General features: G+C 34.2%; 1 long non-coding RNA gene across 1 annotated transcript in view; it reads right to left on the reverse strand.

Moving 5' to 3' along the window:
• The window catches only part of LOC138711754 (uncharacterized), a 61,019-nt gene that overhangs the window by 32,802 nt on the left and 6,641 nt on the right, over positions 1 to 21,576 (reverse strand). The window contains exon 2 of the long non-coding RNA XR_011335444.1: positions 19,808 to 20,846. This is a non-coding gene — a long non-coding RNA (uncharacterized lncRNA). The remainder of the gene's footprint in view (positions 1 to 19,807; positions 20,847 to 21,576) is intronic.

The raw sequence follows: 21,576 nt of genomic DNA on the forward strand, positions 1-21,576 counted from the left end.
TAAGAAATAAATTTAGTGCGAGAATATGTCAGATCAGTCACGAAGTAAAAGCATAACAATTTTTAACAACAGAGGCCAGTCTGTTCTACTTAAAACTTAAATAATTCTTTTTTAACATTGCCAGAGGCACTGCAAACAGTGTTCGTGTACAAATGGGTCATGTCACAAAATGATTATTTTTAAGTGCATTTCGTATACAGTGTGGGTTCCTTTTCACACACAGGAGATTTTGAAAATTGTACCAGTAATAAAAATTAAGCTATTTCTAGATCTTCCCACAGCAATTTACAAAAACTTTTCTACTATGTAAGAAATACACGTTTATTTTCTCTGATGCATAATATAGTACATAAATTCCATTTTATCTTACTTTTTACATTTATTTCACTGTAAATTTACAGGATAAATTGGCCAAACTATCATTTGTTGGTAAAAATAGTGTTATTAAAAACATTGCATAGTTTGAATGTGAACAGCAATTATTTATGTTAAATGTAGAGGCATTAAGCCTAGGTTACAGTGAAATAACCAAATGCCTGTACAGTAACAGCCATGTAATGAGGTGGCCACACCCTTCTTACGCCCAAGACCACTGAAACTGTCATGAAAGTAGCCTACATTGTTACTGTGAAGACGAATGTTTGTAATGTTAAATACAACTAATGAAAAGTATGCCATTTATTTCCATTTGTGTGCGTTTTCAACTTAAACGATACAGTTTAAATATGATTTCCTAAATTGAGCCCAAATGTGTAAATGACCAGATAACAAAAACCACGTTTTGAGACAACTGAAAAAAAAAACCTGTTAGTATGGCATTACTCATTTATTTCTATGGATTTCGGGTAATTTTTATTTTATGTTACTTTGATCAGTTATTGAATTTATGTTGTCACCTGGACATTGCTTGTTTTAACCTTAACTGTGAATTACTTCAATCATTCATCTCATTTGTTTGAAATATAGTTTCTTTGTTTTTAGTTAGGCCTATTTGTTCTGAATTTAAGAGTGTGATTGCCTATAATTATTTTTTCTTTGAAGAATAATTTCAAAATGTATTTATTTGCTATTTTTTTAGCTTATTTTAACAACCAACCCTTTGTCTTCAGTTTACCCTTGTCCTGTGCAAGTTTACTGTTGACTATGCCACTTCTTTGTTCTTCTTCCTACCTGAGGGCATATACAGCTACACCAGCACTTAACCCTTAAAAGCCTGAATTATTTTTCGTCAAGTTTTTCGTTTATTTCATTATAGACTAATTAAATGGATGTAATTGAACACAACAATGCTTTTGTTTTCAATTGTTGAAGCGAATATGTGGGATTACAGGGCGTGACCATATGGTAACGCTAGGTCATTAAGTTGTCAACTCTTAAAGAATGGTAGAAAAGTTTTCCGGGCTATGAGGCCGTGGTCTGTTGGTTGTGAGACCAAACGTTTCGTTCACTGCTGCGGTGAACATCTTCAGTGGTGTCTATTGCTGGTGCAGCTGGTTCTACTGCGTGTGCCGATTACAGTCTGCGCTGGCTGCATCGTTGTATATATAGTGCGGGAGGGGGGGGGGGGCTTGCTGTTGTCGCCTCGGTCCGCGCTCGAATGTGCTTCGCGGGCGGGTTTGCTGTTTTCCACGCGCACACAACACAACCCCGGACGCGGAGCGTGTGGAAAACAGCAAACCCGCCCGCGAAGCACATTCGAGCGCGGACAGAGGCGACAACAGCAAGCCCCCCCCTCCCGCACTATATATACAACAATGCAGCCAGCGCAGACTGTAATCGGCACACGCAGTAGAACCAGCCGCACCAGCAATAGACACCACTGAAGATGTTCACCGCAGCAGTGAACGAAACGTTTGGTCTCACAACCAACAGACCACGGCCTCATAGCCCGGAAAACTTTTCTACTATTGACGCCGGCCGTGAAAGCCTACACTCTTAAAGAATGAGTTATTGCCTTATAATGACATCTTTCAAGCAATTTATTGAACTTAACTGAACTTTAGCATACAAATAATATATTCATCACTCATTCAGTGTTCTGCCCAAGGCCAGATCTTTCACTGCAAACCCAGCATTCTCCAATGTATTCTATCTTTTGCCTTCCTCTTAGTCTCCTCATATGATCCATATATCTTCATGTCGTCTATCATCTGATATCTTCTGCTGCCCCGAACTCTTCTCCCGTTCACCATTCCTTCCAGTGCATCCTTCAGTAGGCAGTTTCTTCTCAGCCAGTGACTCAACCAATTCCTTTTCCTCTTCCTAATCTGTTTCAGCATCATTCTTTCTTCACCCACTCTCTCCAACACGGCTTCATTTCTTATTCTGTCCACTTAACATGTTCCATTCTTCTCCATATCCACATTTCAAATGCATCTATTCCTTTCTCTTCACATCGTCGTAATGTCCACGTTTCTGCCCCACACAATACCACACTCCACACAAATAATACAAAAAATACAAAAATAAGAAAATTACTTTCACAATACCTGAACAAATATACATAATAGAACTATTGTCACAATATACTCGTATGAACAAAACACATTTTCGTAACATAACGGTTTACATTAATTTTTTGTTTGATTTTCACACATTTCGGTAGTAAGGTAAAACATTTCTTATGACATGACAGAAAACATGGGCTGCAGAGACCTACATCTAATTTTGAGAAAGCTGTATGCCAGAAGGGCATTCTCACTAGCACATCACTATCTTTTGTCTCCAGGTATCGGAATCACTAATGTTCCATTCCATCGTATTTTATATAATCAGATGTTCTGCGAGTGACGTCCAGAAAATAAGTTTACCCGGAGGTGTTTACAGAAAGAAAACACAATTTCATGAAAAGATTTATTGGAACAGATACAGCAATTGTGGAACTATTTTTCAACATATTTCCCACCGGAACTGAGACATTTGTCAAACTGTGGGATCAACTTTTGTCCCACGTAGAAGTCTCCTGCCTGGAATCGGAACCAGTGCGTGACAGCCGTTTGCACCTCTCTGTTGTTCCCATGGTAACAAAAAGTCTCAATTCAGATGGAAATATGTTGAAAAAATAGCTCAACAATTCCTGTATCTGTTCGAATAAATCTTTCCATAAAATTGTATTTTATTTCTGGAAAGGCCCCCAGGGAAACTTACTTTTTGGACACGTCTCGTAGCTCCAATATCGCTGTATTTGGAAGTAGACGGTCACCCTTTGCCTTTTGGGGTGCTCCCGACTTCTTCAAATCTCTCATTTGAATTCTAATTCATTCACTGGTGAGCCAGATCTTCTACTTGTCTGCCAAGCATTTTGTATAGGTACATCTAACGACCATGTGAAAATGGGCTAAAACAGTTTTTACATAGATAAAGCGAATTTTTATAAAGAAAACAAAATTTGTCACATCTCTGTCTTTAAAAGTCACTCTCTGAAGAAATCGATTGAACTGTTATAACACACTGTTTTATCCACTTACATTTCCCTGATGGCACCATTTCCACACATTGCAATGTTGACGGTATTATTCTCTTTCTATCACAGATGACTCTTCAACTTCTTCTTCTTCTATAAAAGGAATATCGTCTGGTTCACCTATTCTGTCGCTATTAACAAAAATAACCTCAGCTTCAGTACTCAGTTTCCTTCCTCTTAGGTTGTCGAACATGTCACCCTCTACATCTGCAGAGTTCTCGTCAGATACAAAGTTGGACTTTGGTGGCTGCAGGCCTATGTAGAATGCTCTAATCTTTCGTTTTCTGATTCCAAAAGTATCCCATGCACTTCCACGCACTGTTTGTAACATTCATTTTGTTACTTGTACTTCCTTGCAACTCCTCCATCTTACTGTTAGTAGCAAGAGAGCACAAAGAATGAGTGACAACATATTAGCCTAGCGTTACCATATGGTAACGTAAGAAACAATGTATTATATCCGCAACAATGTTACTGATTGTAAACTTGTGCTTGATGTACACGAATACTGAATCAACCATAAGTAAAATACCACAACAAACATTACAATCAAGTTAATCAAAGTAACAAATAAATTATCTTACTTCTTGTTGCTCTCCAAAATTGCTGCTGAGAAAGCAACATCTAAATCGCGCAGCTGCTCTTGCCCAACTAGTATAATAAATTTGTGATTTCATAATGTAATAAGAAAGAACCAATCATGCAGCTTGGATTCACAAAGAAAAATTGCAGTTTTATTAATTAAAGACGGGTATGAAGCAAGTTATATTGCTTTCTGCACTGGTAACGCTAGGTTAAAACGGGTTAATTATGCACACATGGCCGGCCAATTGTGTGCCCCATAAACCAGAAATGATCCCAGCACACTGCAGTGGGGGACCACCTTCACAGTGCAACTGAGTTTGATCTCCTGGGAGACAACTTGTGTTTCCGAGGTATCTGTGCCTGATAGGCAGGGAGACTCCACCAGTGTTGCCACGACCTACTCATAAAAATCAGGAGAAAATCATCGAAAAAAAAACAGGAGATTACAGTAGATTAATTAAACATGAATTTCCTCTTTGTATTATAATATTAATTATTATATTATTAATATTAATAATATTATAGAGCGTTAGTTGGGAGACCAGAGGGAGAAAGACCTTTAGGGAGGCCGAGACGTAGATGGGAGGATAATATTAAAATGGATTTGAGGGAGGTGGAATATGATGATAGAGACTGGATTAATCTTGCTCAGGATAGGGACCGATGGCGGGCTTATGTGAGGGCGGCAATGAACCTTTGGGTTCCTTGAAAGCCATTTGTAAGTAATTATAATATTAATTTAAAAACAGTGTACTATAAGAAAGATGATACTGTTGTATTACTATATAGCACTTCCCTAACCCATGAAATGGAACAATTTTGCTAAATATAATTACTGCTATCTCTACTCAGCATATGTATCAAAGTCATGCAATTTTGTTTTTACACATAATGTCTTATTGACAATGTTTCGCATTAAATCTGGAATTTTGCATGTATTGACGAATGATTTATTTTAAAGGTGATATTAAATACAGTACTGCATTAGCTGCGACTATAACAGACGAAAAATTATCCTCTTTCCTGCTTTTGCATAACTATCCTTTAAGCTGTTCACTATTTTCCCACTTACTTACTTACTTACTTACTTACTGGCTTTTAAGGAACCCGGAAGTTCATTTCCGCCCTCACATAAGCCCGCCATTGGTCCCTATCCTGAGCAAGATTAATCCAGTCTCTATCATCATATCCCACCTCCCTCAAATACATTTTAATATTATCTTCCCATCTATGTCTCGGCCTCCACAAAGGTCTTTTCCCCTCTGGCCTCCCAACTAACACTCTATATGCATTTCTCGATTCGCCCATATGCTCTGCCCATTTTCCCACTATGATTTATAATATTCTGGGAGTATTTACTTTTTTTCTTTCTTTCTGGGACACTTTCATTTTAAAAGATCACTGTGCAATACACGTAACACAAAAAAATGTCATTACCTACACTTCACTCCCTCACTGTTTCACGTGCACACAATCAGAAACAAACTTCACTACTGAATAAGTTCCGTTCCTCCTCTGTTCCCCGGGTCCCCAAAACAATAATGAAACAACTTAATTCTGTCGTCGATTTGCAAAAGGGGATACGTCCAAAATAACAAAGTGATGGAAAATCGCTACAAAAAATCATAAACTTAAAATATTAAAATGTTCATGGACCCTGAATGTAAGTATCCATAGTGATCTAATTAGAAAAAAAAATTATGAACATTTTAATTTAACTTATGGTTTTGCGATTTTCCAACACTTTATTTCCGAAATGTCTCCTTTTGCAAATTGACGGCAGTTATCACATGCTTACGTTGCGTGAAGATTATATACTTGTGTGTGTGTGTGTGTGTGTGTGTGTGTGTGTGTGTGTGTGTGTGTGTGTGTGAGGAAGAGGGTTTGCATCCTTTCGTGGTAAGGTTTCAAACATTCGTTCTCTATCAATCTGTAATTATGCTTAGACTATCGAGTGGATTGCAGAGACCCATAACTGTGAGCCACGTGTATAAAACACGGTCTTTATCTGCTGTGTGCTGATATCATAATCTGCCGCTGGACTCAGGCAGAGCTGCCTCCTTGCTTCTTGTAAGCATCATTGTGGCGACGCAATATGAGCAGGGAGACAAATGAAAGCATTGACTTGTGTATAAGATGCAAAAATAAGACATGATGACATAATATAGGCCTATGTGTACTAAAGTAATGAGTTGAAAATCCGGGCATAGAACTAGGTCACTGCATCATGCCAAAAAGGCAGGAGAAATTCGGACTTTTGACATAAAAACTAGTAGAGCAGTAGATTCAATGGAAAACAGGAAATCTCCTAATAAATCAGTAGGTATGGCAACACTGGACTCCACTGGAATTCATGAAAATTTTCCAAACAATTTTTATTGGATAGTTCACTTCTTCAGAATATATATTTTGATACCGCAAATGGATTTAGTTCAATTTTGATTCAAATACATTTAATTTTTATTTTAATTAAATCTATAAGGGGGTGTGGCATTTAAAGAAGTGTCAAAATTATTTTTTCATCACAGAATTGCTTTTTATAAATTTCTGATTACAAACCTAGTAACTTTTTGTTCTAAAGTTCACTCCCTGAAGTTGCTACATGAATGTAGCGAAGGAAAAGTTTAATAGGCAGGCCTATGTATAACATAAATATTGATTTTACTTTCAAATCCATTTTTCTGTAAGTTTATTTTTCTTGAATGAACACCAACTTTTTTTGCACCACATATTAATCAATCTATATTAAATTTTTACTGCAAGTATTTATGAGGTAGCTGCACATTTCTATGCATTTATTTTTATTAACATATTTCTTTTCATGAATTATAGAAAAAATAACATTTTCAAATTAAAAAAAATTGACAATCAGTAAATGAGACATTACATAAAATGAATGTATATAAATGCATCTCTGTGTCTTGTAAATGTAACCAAAATAAAGAAAGCTTAAAAATTGACATCTTCTCCTAAAAACTTGGGTTTGAAAATATTTCTAAAAGAAATAGAAAAAAGAATTAAAAAATAAAAATCCAAAAACATTTGGGAATTCAAAATTTGGGGTTTGTTAGTCCTTTATATAATATACATGCTATAAAAGTTTGGTTAAATAATCATTTGGAAAAAAGTTTTAATTTTTGGTGGAGTGTCTCCTTAAATATGGATGACTATGACACAGTTGTAATCTTTGTACAACTTATTTTATTATACAGTAGGCCTATCACCAGTATGCTGAAAATCTCTGGCTGCCGAAGTCAGTCATAACATAGGGATCTTTCTTTGAGATATTACATCTACTGTCTTATTGTGAGTAGGAGATATTATGATCAAAAATGGAAGGTGATACTACTACAGTTATGGTAGACAAAAGTCCATCTGCTCCAGCTTGCTTCGAACATGCCATGTTTGGATACAATGATCTTTCTCTGTGGTTCTGTCTGATTGAAGGCAGAGTTGAACATTGGAACATCTAAAACTGTGTCCTGTGGTAATGTGCTATCAATAGGCCTAACAAGGCGTTTCCACGAATATCATATAGCCTACTAGCCCCTTTCCTTCCAATGCCACCTTTCGACATTTGTGGTCCTCTCTCCTGACAGTTGCTTAGGCTTATGTGTAATCCAGTTGTGACGTTAGGGCCCCTGAAAGGTGGAGTTACATCACCCCAGTGATATGATAGGATGACTGTATGTCTGTGTGGCACAGGAGAAGTCTAAAATCTAAACTTAACCTAATTTCCAGACAATGGACGAACATAGAAACAATTCTTCCCTTTAAGGAAAAATTTCAGTATTCTAACCGGAAATCGAAACCAGAACTTCAGACTGTAGTCAAAAGCCCAGACAATGAGGCTGGTCGAATATCATATAGGGTGGGGTTGCCATTACTTCACTGTTTAAGGAAAAATCTTTTGCAAAACAATTATTTGAATTTTTCTTTAGGGGATATGACAAATTTGTACATGGTATTCAAAAACTTATATATTTTTGTACCCAAAAGCAAATAATGGATCCATAAAGTAGTTTTTACCATATTTTCAGACAATAAATGATGGTACATGCACAAACGCCCAGTCAGTAGTTGACCAAGGAAAACAAAAGTAAGACCACATGTTCAATGCTACTTGACCATGTTGCTTATTTTCTTTAAAAAATAATGTACCTAGGTCCTACAATGCATAAAATAGAGATAATATTTAAAGGAATGCCTTTCTTGGCATTTGCCATGATTCATCTACATAAGAGTTCTTCCTCCTGAGGGGTGAGAATAGTTGGGGGTCCCATCTTCCTGGCCAACAGCACACACACTGTCAGTTAGACCACACATGGGAGGAACTACCCTCAAGATATGAACTGTGTTGTGCTGGACACATTGACTTCTAATTTGGACAAAACTTCAATTTTTCTAGAATGCATGAACAAATTAAGTTAACAATGAATAGCAACGGTTCTCATTTTATCACGTTTTTATTTTATGTTTTTCCCCAAAGGATCACCCTATATTTTACACATTCTTTATAAAGTTTTAGTTTTGAAGATAATTTTATATTTAAATAAAAAAATTTGTTATGGTTGTATTAGGATTATTTTCGAAAGATAAACAGATAAACTTGTAATATTATTCCCTAAAATAAACAGGAGAGACAGAGAGAGTATTTTGAGAAGAAGTGATTTCGCATGTTAAATCCCTATGCCAGTGTAATAATACTATTAATAGTGTTGCTGCTGTTGCTATGGAAATGAAGTTTGTTGATACAGTTGCTGTTACTTATAAATAGTTCTAAAGAAGTAGTGTTACAGAAATATACTTAAAAGGACATAGGTTTGAGTTATACATGATACTGTTGCATCCATTACTTCGATTTCCACAGTGTGTAAAGGGTATGGCTGTACTGTGAAAAATTTTAGGACATGTAGCAAACAAATCAGACTGTATTATAAGGCATGCTGAACTAGTTTGTGCACAGAAAGAAAAGAGACACAAGGGACTCACAACGAAATGGAAAGAAGTTACAGTCAGTGGTTTCCAATACTTCCCAGCACTTGGTAACTAAACCTTGGGCTCTTAAGAACTGTCTCGATTTGGCTTTCACTTTCAATTTGTGACTATCTTTTTCCCTCCGCCTCCTTATCACACACATTTTATACTGTTATATGCTGTATAATCTCAAGTTTGATCAGTTTACTACGTTACTAGTCAGCAATGTATGGAATGGAGGGGGGGGGGAAGAACTGGCCACCAAACCCCAATATCTATTGACTTATCTGCCTCATAAGTGATGCCTTATTGGTGTTACTTATGAGGTCCCAATCAGTCTTCGGACTGTTGACTATACATACATACATTGTATAGAGGGCTGTGGAAAATGATGACTGATGAATTCAGGTGACCAGAAAAAAAAAATTACTGGTACAACTCACATCTCACAATTCACCCTTCTGAGAATTTCACGTTCATGTACCTTCTTTTTGTTTAATTTCGAATTGTTCATGACAAGTTAAAAAAAACTGAATTAATAAACGGGAAATCCTTAATTGCTATTGCCAAAGCATATATCTACTGTATGTGATGTGAATGCATATGTTGAGATATTATTATTATTATTATTATTATTATTATTATTATTAATATTATTATTATTACCAACTTTACCATGTTCAATGAAAACTTAACGACTTTCTCCAACACATATACATAAAGTTTATGCACTCTGTAATATTTCCTTCAACTTTTCTATTGTTGGCAGCCTGTGATCGCTGAGAGTCGTTTTTGTATGTATGCAATAATTTTCACATATAGTTTACTAATTGCGGGTATTTGACTTAGGTCATTTACCCATTTCAAGCCAGATGTGTAGACCAATTCACCGACAGAGTAGTAGACCAAAGTGCGTCGTAGGAGGCTGGTCTACACTACATCTGCGATGAGATGATTATGAAGATTTGTTGGGATGCCAGAGGGGAACCGGGGAAAAAACCCCCGTGTTACCTGGACCATGGGCTTGCCTAACCTAAGTTATAAATCAGGGTTATGCTGGGGATTGACCGCAGGTCCACAGAATTATAAGCCCAGCGCTAGCTATCAGTCGTGACGTATGCCTAGCATCCTGTAATGGTAGTGGTGTACAAGCAGTATGTGGGATTTTGTTTAACATGATACTGCCTACATTGTGTGACACAGCTTCCTGTACACAGGGATTCACCATGGGAAATAAAGCTGCCACGGTGGTCTAGTGGCTAGAGCACTGAACGTACAATCCTGTGGATCCGGGTTCGAATCCGACATACTCCAGATTTATAACTTCTGTTGCAGAAGCCCATGGTCCAGGTAACACAGCAATTTTCTCTGCGGCTTTCCGCTCCCCTGTGGCATCCCAACAAATCTCCATCATGAACTCATTTCATTGTGGGTGTAGTGTAGACCAGCCTGCTGTGGCGCACCGAGGGCAACGACTGTTGATAGAACTGGTCTAGGCCTGCACAACTGGCTTCATATGGGTGAACGACGAACAGTCAAGTACCCACCATTAGTAAAAAAAAAAAAAAAAATAATAATAATAAGATTATTATTATTATTATTATTATTATTATTATTATTATTATTATTATTATTATTATTATTATTATTTGTAAGACTACTATGTTCTCCATATCTTATGTTTCATAGAAGCATTTTAAAAGGTAAAATGTTAAGGGGTTAAAAGGCACCGAAATGCACTATTACTAAGTTCAGAACAATTACATTAATTAAATACAATTCTAAAATGTGTAACTTGATTTGCTTTATTTAACTTTTCATATTTGTTTCTTCTACGTGCAATTTTTTTTGATTTCTGTTGTACTTGACATCGACTTTCATGGGGCCATGGCGGCACAAACAACACAAAATTAAAATTACATTGTTGATACGTTAGGTAAAATCCAGCATACAAGTAGAATTTTTCATTAATTTCCCTGAATCTCTAAGAAATTAAGAGTGCATTTTGATGAACTTTCAGTCCCTTATAAAATAATTTCCTTTATATTCTATAAAATTGGGAAGGGAGTATTTACAAATAAATAATTGACTGCCCATGTTAAACGTCTATGAATAGTAAACTGTATTACGCACCATACTGTATATATCGCGATGTACGCTCTTAGAAAAATTTACAAGTTATGTTTATCTTTTGTTTTCCCTGATTCGTATTTCTTCAGGGCTAAATAGTTACGTTATGTCTGAAGATAGGGTTCATAATTTACTCGATGGTCATTCTTAGAAGATTCCCTATTCTCTACATTTGCAACGTAATTTCCATACAGTTCAGTCTTCAATAGGAATTAAGCGACAGGTCGACCTTAAGAAACGAGTTCGATCTGAGAATGACAATTTGTGACGAAAGATTCCGGTCCTACGTAATTTTTTGTTAAACAAATGCAACCGCTGAATGCCTGTTGTGAGTTTGGAACATCGTTCGAAGTTTTGTGTCGCAGTAATGTATTAAGGTGTATTACGTCTAATTTATTCGTGAAATAGAGTCTTTAAGCAGTGTTAATTTGTAGTATATTAGGGAAATCGGATTTTAGTATGAAGGCAGGAAGATGTAAGCAAGAATTATCTGTGATACGAACTTTTTAATTGCAATATGTGATACGAAAACTTTTGAATACGGATTCAGAACATGGCAGAATGGACGCTTCGTTTCAAAGGTAATGTACTGTGTCTAAGAATGATTTGTTGCTTATTATTTGGCTGTCATTCATGTATTTTGTTTGAAACTTATGCCAAATTAACAGAACCAGTGCAAATTGTGTGTTCGGATATTTTTTAAATCATTTCCCACCGACTAGCTTTATATAGTTAGCGCAAAATTAAGTATGATGGAAGGTCAATGAACCTTTGACAAAGGAATGACATCATGGCGGATTATGAAACAATGGCAACGAAAAATAATGTAATGTAAAGAAACACCGGTTAGTCGCTAAGTGTTGACAATTTCTAAACTAACCATAATAATATAACGGCGTGAAATATAAAATAGAACTCATTTTAAGATATTATGTATTGCGAAATACGTGTTCTAGGAAATAATGGGCGTAAATGAGTAATGACATACAATGCTGCGTACCGTGTCAGAAATGTCACTTAGTGGTAGCGAATGAAATGGTCGATGTGACGTTGATAAATTATAAAGGATTCTGGTCCGTTCTTCAGTAAATAAGTAAATAAATAGCTAAAATAATTAAATTTAATACACAAGTACATAATTAATAAATTAAATAATTAATTGAATTAAGTAAATAATTAATAAAATATAATAATTAAATAAATGAATGTGAAAGTAGTATTCTTCACTTTGATTGAAACATTAAATAAATAAATAAATAAATAAATAAATGTGAAAGTAGTATTCTTCCCTCTACATTTAGACGATATGCAAATTCAGTTTAATTGACCTATAGGAATAGTAACAGCGTTTCGAATTTTGGTTAACAGAAAATAATTTTCTATAAATATTTTAAAAAAATTCTATTAATATTAATATAAATACTTTCAATTACGAACGCTGCTTATAAAATCAGTTGCTCAACGAGTGCCTAATTAAAATAAATTGAACTTTAACAACAAAAAATATCACTACTATTTTTATTACTTATTACGTTATTTCCGATAATATATGGAAATTTAACTTTCAATTTGTTTGAGTAGATGCTAGTTTGTTGTAAAATAATAATAATAATAATAATAATAATAATAAAGATTATTTCATGTGAAGTAACGTGAAAAAAAATGGAATGCAACACAAACAAGGCACGATATTAATTTTATTAAGGTAATTATAATACTAATTGGGTAAACAGAGTTCTTAAATTGGTACAGATTTCCATTTAGGCCTGCTTAAGAAAACAGGGCGCAGAAAGATGCAAATATGACAATATTCTCGTTCATATACAATGTGTAGGCCCTAAATATAAAATATCACCGACAAGTTAACCTAATAAAACAACAAATTTAGTTTGCTTACAGCATGAATGTTAATTAATCAGACCATATGATAATAGACGTCTGTAGGTACACATGACAATTAATGTTGTCATACATAAGCTAAATAATATACCATTCTATATAGTATATAATAATAATACTTACTGGCTTTTAAGGAACCCGGAGGTTCATTGCCGCCCTCACATAAGCCCGCCATTTGTCCCTATCCTCAGCAAGATTAATCCAGTCTCTATCATCATATCCCACCTCCCTCAAATCCATTTTAATATCTTCCCATCTACGTCTCGGCCTTCCAAAATGTCTTTCTCCCTCCGGCCTCCTAACTAACACTCTATATGTATTTCTGGATTCACCCATACGTGCTACATGTCCTGCCCATCTCAAACGTCTGGATTTTATGTTCCTAATTATGTCAGGTGAAGAATACAATGCGTGCAGTTCTGTGTTGTGTAACTTTCTCCATTCTCCTGTAACCTCATCCTCTTAGCCCCAAATATTTTCCTAAGCATCTTATTCTCAAACACCCTTAACCTATGTTCCTCTCTCAAAGTGAGAGTCCAAGTTTCACAACGATACAGAACAACCGGTAATATAACTGTTTTATAAATAGGTTTGGAAGTAAATCCCGAAAAGAGAAAGTATTTCATTATTCCCGTGTTTTCCCTAATCGTTTGTGTTGATTTTCTGCTAACATTTTCACGTCATCCGCATAGACAAGCAGCTGATGTAACCCGTTCAATTCCAAACCCTCTCTGTTATCCTGGACTTTCCTAATGCCATACTCTAGAGCAAAGTTAAAAAGTAAAGGTGATAGTGAATCTCCTTGCTTTAGCTATAATAATAATAATAATAATAATAATAATAATAATAATAATAATAATAATAATAATAATAATAAATTCATTTGTTTAGTTCATCTATTTATATTTGATATTTACCTGCTGGATAACAGCTGTTTGCCAATAAAAGTCCAGCACAGTGATACAAATTATAATAACAATAATTTCATTTGTTTATTAATTAAACTTGTTTACTTATTGATTTATTTTTTAAACTTTTGTGCTGAATAACAGCTGTTTGCCAGTAAAAGTCCAGCACAGTGATACAAATTATAATAATAATAATAATAATAATAATAATAATAATAATAACAACAATTATTTCATTTGTTTATTTATTAAACTTGTTTACTTATTTATTTATTTTTTATATTTTTGTGCTGGATAACAGCTGTTTGCCAATAAAAGTCCAGCACAGTGATACAAATTATAATAATAATAACAATAATTTCATTTGTTCATTTATTAAACTTGTTTACTTATTTATTTTTTATGTTTTTGTGCTGGATAACAGCTGTTTGCCAATAAAAGTTCAGCACAGTGATACAAATAATAATAATAACAATAATTTCATTTGTTCATTTATTAAACTTGTTTACTTATTTATTTTTTATGTTTTTGTGCTGGATAACAGCTGTTTGCCAATAAAAGTCCAGCACAGTGATACAAATTATAATAATAACAATAATTTCATTTGTTTATTTATTAAACTTGTTTACTTATTTATTTTTTATGTTTTTGTGCTGGATAACAGCTGTTTGCCAGTAAAAGTCCAGCACAGTGATACAAATAATAATAATAATAATAATAATAATAATAATAATAATAATAATAATAATAATAATAATAATAATAACAATTATTTCATTTATTTATTAAACTTGTTTACTTATTTATTTACTTTTTATATTTTTGTGCTGGATAACAGCTGTTTGCCAATAAAAGTCCAGCACAGTGATACAAATAATAATAATAACAATAATTTCATTTGTTTATTTATTAAACTTGTTTACTTATTGATTTATTTTTTAAACTTTTGTGCTGAATAACAGCTGTTTGCCAGTAAAAGTCCAGCACAGTGATACAAATAATAATAACAATAATAATAATAATAATAATAACAACAATTATTTCATTTGTTTATTTATTAAACTTGTTTACTTATTTATTTATTTTTTATATTTTTGTGCTGGATAACAGCTGTTTGCCAATAAAAGTCCAGCACAGTGATACAAATAATAATAATAACAACAATAATTTCATTTGTTTATTTATTAAACTTGTTTACTTATTTATTTTTTATGTTTTTGTGCTGGATAACAGCTGTTTGGCAATAAAAGTCCAGCACAGTGATACAAATTATAATAACAATAATTTCATTTGTTTATTTATTAAACTTGTTTACTTATTTATTTTTTTTTATATTTTTGTGCTGGATAACAGCTGTCTGCCAATAAAAGTTCAGCACAGTGATACAAATAATAATAATAATAATAATAATAATAATAATAATAATAATAATAATAATAATAATAATAATCACCATTCGGTATCTCGTGAAACCTACTTGCTTATGAGGGGAAGGAAGAAGTGGATGTCGCTACACTTAGACTAGCTAGCTAGCTCACTTACCCCAACATAGGATTCTTACTGTGAGCTATGGCACACGAATGCATTAATTGGGTCCACCAGATAACGAATGACCTATAATAATAATTGCATACTATGTTTGTAACAGCGTAATGGTCTCTGGTTGCCATGGAAACTCGAAAATATAATACGAAACCATATAGAGAAATATTGTGTTTGGTCAAAAAAAAAAAAAAATAATAAATTTAGTGCGAGAATATGTCAGATCAGTCACGAAGTAAAAGCATAACAATTTTTAACAACAGAGGCCAGTCTGTTTTACTTCTAGCCTAAATAATTCTTTTTTAAGACTGCCAGAGGCACTGCAAACAGTGTTCGTGTACAAATGGGTCATGTCAAGAAAATAATTATTTTCAAGTTTATTTCTTACATAGTGTCCTTTACTTTTCACACACAGGACACTTTGAAAATTGTACCAGTATTAAAAATTAAGCTAGGTTCTAGATCTTCCCTACAGCAATTTACAGAAACTGTACCTTTGCATAAGAAATAAATTACACATTCATTTTCTCTTATGCATAATATAGAATAGAAATTCCATTTTATCTTCATTTTTTTTCGTTTTTTTTTCTTTTTTTTTCACTGTAAATTTACGGGGTAAATTGGTCAGACTCTCAGTTTGTGGTGGAAATAGTGTTATTAAAAACATTGGATGATTTGCATGTGAACAGCAATGATTTATATTAAATGTAGAGGCGTTAGGCCTAGGTTATAGTGAAATAACCAAATGCCTGTACATTAACAGCCATGTAATGAGGTGGCCATACCCTTCTTACGCCCAACACACTGAAACTGTCATGAAAGTAGCCTACATTGTTACCGTGAAGACGAATGTTTGCAATGTTAAATACTACTAATGAAGAGTATGCAATTTATTTCCATTTGTGTGCCTTTTCAACTAAAATATTACAGTTTAAACGTGATTTCCTAAATGAGTAAATGACCAAGTAAGAAAAACCACGTTTTGAGACAACTGAAAAAAAAAAAAACCTGTTAGTATGGCATTACTCATTTATTTCTGTGGACTTTAGATTTTTGATAATTTTTATGTTAACTTGATCAGTTATTGAATTTAGGTTGTCACCTGGACATTGCTTGTGTTAAGCTTAACTGTGAATTACTTCAATCATTCATCTCATTTGTTTAAAATATTGTTTCTTTGTTTTTTAGTTAGGTCTATTTGTTCTGCATTTAAGAGTGTGATTGCCTATAATTATTTTTTCTTTGAAAAATAATTTTAAAATGTATTTGCTATTTTTTTAACTCATTTTAGCAACCAACCCTTTGTCTTCAGTTTACCCTTGTCCTGTGCAAGTTTACTGTTGACTATGCCACTTCTTTGTTCTTCTTCCTAACTGAGGGCATATACAGCTACACAAGCACTTAATTATGCACACGTGGCCGGCCAATTGTGTGCCCCATAAACCATTGACTTTCACTTCTTTAAAATGTATATTTTCATACCGCATATGGATTTAGTTCAATCCTGATTACAAATACAGTAGAACTTGGTTATAACGACATCCAAGGGATCTTGAAAATTATGTTGTTATAAACGAGTGTCGTAGTAACCGAGATTCATATTATCAGTCTAGTGAAGTGGAAAATGAAAAATAATAAACATAATTAGGCTTATTTTAGATTTATGTATTCACTTTTAAGCATACCATGAACACAATAAAATTATAAATACAGTATTCTGTATTAAAACAGTTTGTTCATTACCCACCAGACTTCTTTACTTAGGAGTGAAGTAATCAGTCATTTTACTCTGTTGTCTCCTACTTGCCCAATACACAAATACACACTTTCTAAATTACTTTCTATGTTCATTATTTCAGTTGCAATTTCACTGCTCCCTCTCCTAGCTTCACACTCCCTCCACTAGCTTCATAGAAATGTTACGTGGGGTGGGGAATCTGCCTGCATTCCAGAGTTCTATGATAGAAGGGGACGGTAAAGGATTTGGCAGATTTCAGCAAAATATTTCTTAAAATACTTTGGTTCTTAGAAAATTGTATTCCAAACTGAGGATGAAAATGACGTTATATGCGAGGTAGACGCATATGCGTTTGTGGTATTAAGCAAGGTAGGAAAGCAAATGTCTTATGGGGAATTAGTTGGGACCACAGAATATTTGACATTATAGGTGAGGTGTCCCACAAAACGAGGTTGCTATAACCAAGTTATACTGTACGAGTAATGATTTTTTAATTGAGGCTGTAAGAGTGCGTGGCATTTAAAGAGCTGTCAAAATTACTTTTCATCAAAGAATTCCTTTTTCACAAATTTCTGATTATAAATCTAGTAACTTCTTGTTCTAAAGCTGAGTTCCTGAAGTTAGCAGATGAATGTAGCGGAGGAGAATTTTAATAGGTTTGCTTTACATAAATATTCATTTTACTTTCAAATCTAATTTCTGTACATTTATTTTTGTTGATTTAACACCAACTTTTTATGTCAAATATTAACCAAACTGGATGAAATTTTTACTGCAAGTATTCATGAGGTAGTTCCATGTTTCTATGCATTTATTTTGTAAGAAATGCTGCTAGTTCCTTTTATTAACATTTTTTTTCATGAATTATAGAAATAGTATTTTCAAATTTTCGAAAAAAAAAAATGTTTTGACAGTGAATAAATGAGACATTTCATAAAATGAATACATAGAAATGCTTCTCATGTTTCTGAATGTAAGCAAGATAAAGGAAGCTTAAAAATTGAGATCTTCTTCTAACAAGTTGGGTTTGAAAATATTTATAAAAGAAATAAAAAATCAAAAGTCAAAAAAATTTTGGGAGTTACAAATTTCGATTTTGTTAGTCCTTTACATAGTAAACATGGTATCAAAATTTAGTTGAAAAAAATTAGAAAAAAAGTTGTAATTAGTGGAGTGTGCCCTTGAACCTGGATTGGAACTTATTTTAGTATACAGAGTCACCAGTACGCTGAATATCCCCAACTGTCAAAGTAAATCATAGCATCAGGATCTTCCTTTGAGATATTAGATCTGCTGTCTTGTTGTGGGTAGAATATATTACTTATTTATGGCTTTTAAGGAACCCGGAGGTTCATTGCCGCCCTTATACAATTTGCCATCGGTCCCTATCCTGAGCAAGATTAATCCAGTCTCTACCATCATATTCTATCTCCCTCAAATCCATTTTAATATTATCCTCCTATCTACTTCTCAGCCTCCCCAAAGGTCTTCTTCCTTCCGGTCTCCCAACTGACACTCTATATCCACTTCTGGATTCGCCCATATGTGCTACATGCCCTGCCCATCTCAAACGTCTGGATTTAATGTTCCTAATTATGTCAGGTGAAGAATACAATGCGTGCAGTTCTGCGTTGTGTAACTTTCTCCATTCTCCTGTAACTTCATCTCTCTTAGCCTTATGCACTTTATTCTTCTTCCTCCTACTATTACTCCTTCCATGTTCATTATCAGTAAAAAATTACATTTTCGTTTCTTCCTAAAAAATGAATCGGCAATCTCTTAGCCTTATTTATAGTTGACCAAGTTTCTGCACTTGAAAGCATAAAAATTACGTCATATTTAAGTTAAGTGGCTGCATCCTTGAACTTTAATTCCAAGCAAACTTTAGGTACATATTTCTTCAGCACATTTCGCCATGTTCAAAGTGTAAAGGCTCTTACAGTTTTGATACTAGAAACATGAAACTTTTACTGCATGTTCAGTGTAGATACTACTGTGGTTTTAAGGGGGTAGATCCACCATTGAGTATTACAAATTAGGCAAAAAACAGAAATTTCTTTCTCAGTATCTAGAAACAGTATTAAATTAAAAATTGGCAGGGTATATTTGTACTACTTCAGCTTCAAGATACCATATTTGGTTTTTAAAAAATATGACCCATTACCGCTAATTAAATATTCAAAATGGCGTATGTAAAATGTGCACTTGGATAGCATTTCCTTAATAATTTCCACAATTTTCAATATTTTTACATAATTTCTTTTTTGTTATGTTTCTAAGATCCATATCCAGAAAATGTACCAGAGTCTCTGCAATTTATAAATAACTAATATTTTTTTATTATTTTTTTCATGATGCACGTAAATTGTCAACTTTTTTTGGAAGTTTTTTTATTTTTAATTTCTAAACTATACACACTACAACATGGATTCTGGTACATTTTGTTTATCTACAGCCAATAGACATGCATTTAAAATTTCATAGCATTATCTGAAATAGTTTCCAAGTTATGAGGGAAATGGTAATGAAAAATTGCAAGTTACGGGGAACGAGTGACAAACTTACCGAAGGTGAGTGGTGGAATTAAAATGCACCTGGTGCATAGAATAGACCCTCCTTTGCTGCATATCTGGCTTCTTCTTCAAGTCTCAGTCGTTTTCTGCATACCCTGGCTTCTTTTGTCCTCTCCAGTGTCCTCTTGGTTGATGATTGAACATGAAGTTCATTTTGCTTCAAGATTGCTTCCTGGCAAAATTTTCCAGGTACCAGCTCCAGCTTCTCCAGCACTTTCGTTCTGGACTGCATGCCCTCATTAAAGGTCATCACTGCATCATTTACAGCAATCTGAACTACTTTGATACCAGCAAATCCAGTTTTCGGACAAATTTTCCAGATTTTTTAATTGAAGGATTCATTATTATCCTGTGTATATCCTCCAACACACTTTTTTTAGGAGTTCAGTGGCCACTAACTTCTTGCAAACAGGCTTCATTACCTCCATGATGGCTGCCGGAAGTGTTTTCTTGTGCCTATAGTCCTTTACTGTACCCTCATGCACCGCACGCTGGTAGGGACACCAAGAATCAATACCTTTAGGGCAGAAATTATACATTGGGTTAGCATCAGTAGATGCCTTATGATAGCATACAGCCCATATTGCCCTTCTCATGTCATTCACTGAAGTACAGTTGGCTCTAATGTCATTGCCATGATATGCAGTAAGTGTATTGATGACAGCATCTGTCAGTCTGTTTTTTCCTGAGAGAGGTTTATTGTCTTTTAGTTTTTTCCCCTTCCATTCATTCTTCTCTCCTCTCAGTTGTGTCCCCATACGTTTCTGAGTATGACCAACACACTCTATTTTCTGTAATTCCACTTCAGGCCCATAAGGATGTAATTCACTTACAGCTTTGAAACTCTTGGTGTCTCCATCCCCAATGTAGTTCAGATACCGTACCTTGTAGATATCCATGGAGCGAGAAAAAATTTTCTTCATCCCTTCCACTTCCACGTTACCTGAAGTACCTCTGTGATTGATGCAGCAATCAGCTTCGTGATTTTCAAGCCATTCACGATACTGCACAGTGTCAGTCTTGTTTTTCCACTGTTGACAATAGAGATGGAGGAAATAATTTAATTACCAATATATTGATATTGCAATATATTGCAAACCCAATTTCGATAAACGATATATTTTACAAAAAATATATCGATATATCAAAACTATTCGATATATCGCTATTTCGCAAATTAATAGATACTAATGCAATTACATTTGTAGGTGTATATTTATTACAATAAACTTAAATTTGAATAGCCTATTCCTTATTAGCATTGAAATCAACATCATAACAGTCAAAAGATTGAATGTAAAATTGCAACGATAAACAATACATTTTCAATACCATAATTATTATGTAGTTCCTAACTTAAATCAAAATTATAGCGGAGGTAAGATGAGCTTAAATGATACAATGGGGATGTGTTAAGTGAACTCTATATGGATCAGTATTTGACACTGAAACATTCATTCATTCATGGTGTTCTACCCAAAGGCAGGTCTTTCACTGCAAACCCAGCATTCCCCAATCTTTCCTATTTTCTGCCTTCCTCTTAGTCTCCTCATATGATCCATGTATCTTAATGTCGTCTATCATCTGATATCTTCTTCTGCCCGAACTCTTCTCCCGTTCACCATTCCTTCCAGTGCATCCTTCAGTAGGCAGTTTCTTCTCAGCCAGTGACCCAGCCAATTCCTTTTCCTCTTCCTGATCAGTTTCAGCATCATTCTTTCTTCACCCACTCTTTCCAACACAGCTTCATTTCTTATTCTG

Source organism: Periplaneta americana, chromosome 2 (assembly GCF_040183065.1).
Source record: "Periplaneta americana isolate PAMFEO1 chromosome 2, P.americana_PAMFEO1_priV1, whole genome shotgun sequence".
Taxonomy (NCBI): Eukaryota; Metazoa; Arthropoda; class Insecta; order Blattodea; family Blattidae; genus Periplaneta; species Periplaneta americana.